The sequence below is a fragment of the Sus scrofa genome, chromosome 16 (assembly GCF_000003025.6).
Source record: "Sus scrofa isolate TJ Tabasco breed Duroc chromosome 16, Sscrofa11.1, whole genome shotgun sequence".
Classification (NCBI taxonomy): Eukaryota; Metazoa; Chordata; class Mammalia; order Artiodactyla; family Suidae; genus Sus; species Sus scrofa.
Genome location: NC_010458.4, coordinates 49,197,835 through 49,201,077, shown reverse-complemented (window position 1 = coordinate 49,201,077; position 3,243 = coordinate 49,197,835).

The following is a 3,243-nucleotide window of genomic DNA, read 5'->3' as shown; positions in this document are numbered from 1 at the left end:
CCCAAGCCTGGGGATCTCCATATGCCACAGGTGCAGCCCTAAAAAGCAAAAAAGAAGAAGAAGAAATCTTATCCCAAATATGGGCTCTGTGGAAGGACCTTTTGTGTGGGAAAGAAAGATCCCGATCCCTCCTGGGAAAAGCGGAGGGGCTTTGGAGCAGGTGGCCAGGTGTCCTGCTCCACACAGATCTGTTGAGGGTCCATGAGCCAGTCCTGGACCTCTCCCGGTTCAGCATGCTTCTTTTTTTTTTTTTTCAGCAAGCTTATTAAAAAAGAAAAAAACAGTATAAGAAAGTTCTCTTGATGGCCTAGCGGTTAAGGGTCTGGCATTGTCACTGCTGTGGCACAGGTGGGAATGTCTGCATGCTGGGGGCATGGCCAAAAATATTATAATTGCACATGTGATAATACATAAACACAAGCTTCTGGTAAAAACTAAGAAAATACATAGAAAGGAAAAAGTGAAAGCTGCCCCTCTTCCAGATCTAAGTGATATCATATGGTATTTGTCTTTCTCTTTCTGACTTACTTCACTCAGGATGAGAGTCTCTAGTTCCATCCATGTTGCTGCAAATGGCATTATTTTGTTCTTTTTTATGGCTAAGTAGTATTCCATTGTGTCTAGTCACTTAGGATGGAACATGTAATGTGAGACAAAAGAATGTATACATGTAAGTGTAACTGGATCACCATGTTGTACAGTAGAAAAAAATATATATATAAATAAATGATAAAAAATAAAAAGATACATTTTAAAAAAAAAAAAGCTGCCCCTCTTCGCTCTCTCCAGAGACACCACTATTTTCAGGTAGGCAGGCATTTTCCTGCATCTTTCCCTATGTGCTGACATAAGAAATATGTATTTCTTACACTGTTTTAAATAGAAGCAATCATATGGTCCGCATTGTTTTGTAACTTGCTTTTTCACTTCCTGGAGATCCTTCCATAATAGTGCATACCATTATGGTATGCATCTTTCTTCCCAACTATCTCATACCATGAACATCCTACATTTTAGTTATTTGTTTCGCTTGGGTTTTCTTCAGTGGGGCTTTTGAAGCAAGGTTGCCGTCTTGACACAGGAATCTCTGAGCACACGGGTGAGTATGGAGGTAAGCCAGATTCCTAGAAGTGGAACTGCTAGGTCAAACTGCTGGCAGGATTTAACACTGGTTGTTAATATCAAAGATCCGTTCAATGTCCTGTCAGTTACATACTTGTCAGTTGGGCAGGGGAGTGTCTGTTTCCTAGCCCTAAGGCAGAGGTTCTGCGGCTGTACTTTGACAGAGCCACATTCAAGTGTGACATTCTAAATTGCATGGTCCCGTGAGAAGCAAATAAGCTTTCATTGCAATATGGGTGCAATGGATTCGTTCTAAAAACGGCGTTAAAATCTACTTTTGCCGTGAACGACCAGGCTACTTAAATACAGTCACCTTCTTGTCCCAGGTGCCCTCTCAGACTGGATCCTCTTTAATCCTCTCCCACAACAGTCAGGAACAGGCTGTTTTACAGCGACGCCACCATCAGTCGAGGAGAACTTCACAGCTGTTTGGGCAGGATTAGCGTGGACATCCCCCCCACCCCCGCCCCCGCTTTCCCCAGGTTAACAGCCAACAGCAGTGTGTGCTAAAGTGGCATCTTACAAATGGGGCTGGACATTATCTTAATTACAGTCAACATGTTTATAATGCTAAATACATCTGACCTAAAAACTCAGCCTCAAAACAGCCTGCATGCGGCTAGATCATCTCGGAACACACTGGTGACATTTGGTTGACATTTCGCCTCTCCCCCGTGTGAAAGGTTGATCACTCACAATCCGTGCACAGCGATATGAGAGAGGGCCCTGGTTGGCCATTACGATCCCATCCCTATTACTTTCCTGAGATTGTATCAGTATCAGAGAAACCTAACTTAGCAGAGATCAGCCCCGTAACCTCAGCAGAGTTAACTCCACAGTGAAAATGAAGGTATGTGTATAAGCAGTTATGCATTTTCATCAAGTCATGAATTCACCCATTCATTAAAAAAACATATGCATATTTAACCGGGACACTCCTGTGTGCCAGGCTATCCTGGACACTGGGAAGACAGCGCTGAAAAGGATACATTCTGTGCCTCTAGGAGCTCCTCCGAGACACAGGGGACATGGCCAGCACGCGACAGGATTCATACCCTGCAGCGGGCCACCAGCCTAGGGGAGGAAGGGTCAGAAAAGGGTTCCAGTGAGGCTGACGCCTGACCTGAGGCTCAAACAGATGAAGATGGGAAGAAGGGAGTCCCAACCGGGAAGAGAGTAAAGGAATGTCACCAGGTAACAGGTGAGTAAGGCTGCAGGAGGGTGTGAGGAAGAAAGGGACTTGTGTTCACACCCAGCCATTATCACCCGACCATCTGGTTAGCTGTCCAGATGCTCTGAACAGGTCCCCAAGCGATTACTTTGCCAGCCTGTGGGACATCATTTGGTCCAAACATTCCAATGAGTTTAAATTTTTTTTTCGTCTTTTTTCTTTTCTTTTCTTTTTCTTAGGGCCACACCCGCGACATATGGAGGTTCCCAGGCTAGGGGTCCAATCAGAGATGTCGCTGCCAGCCTACACCACAGCCACAGCAACACAGGATCTGAGCTGTGTCTATGATCTATACCACAGCTCACAGCAAGGCTGGATCATTAACCCACTGAGCGAGGCCAGGGATTGATGGATGGAACCAATCCAGTGAGTTTAAATGAATCTCTACCCCCTGTCCTATATCCAAAAAATCCACCCAGTGCCCCTTGCTCAGCCCCTTGTTTGCAGGTACCAGAATTCCAACCTCAATTGTTCACATTCCTTGCCTGTCCACCCCTCAAGCCCACCTCCAGTGCCATTTCCTTCCCAGCCCTGCCCGTTCCCACGCCCCTTCAGCAGCACTGGCTCTCTAGCTAAGCATCTTCTCCCTTCCTGCCATGTCTTCTCCTCCTTCCCTCCCCTCTCCCTCCCACAATGACACACTGAGCACCAGGCAGGTGTAGATAAATGTTTGCCGAATTCCACCAAGTATGCCCTGATCCAAACTGACCCCTGAACGTGGAGTGTTTTGACCTTTGGCTCAGCCATCTCCCAACTCTGTTATCTTTGAACTCCACAAGGACATGGTTTTGAAATTGAAATGTCCTCTTGACTTCAAATTTGTGCCCTGTCCAAAGACATGAACCCCCTGTTAGTGCTTAAAGACCATCAACCTTACTTTTGCTAATGTT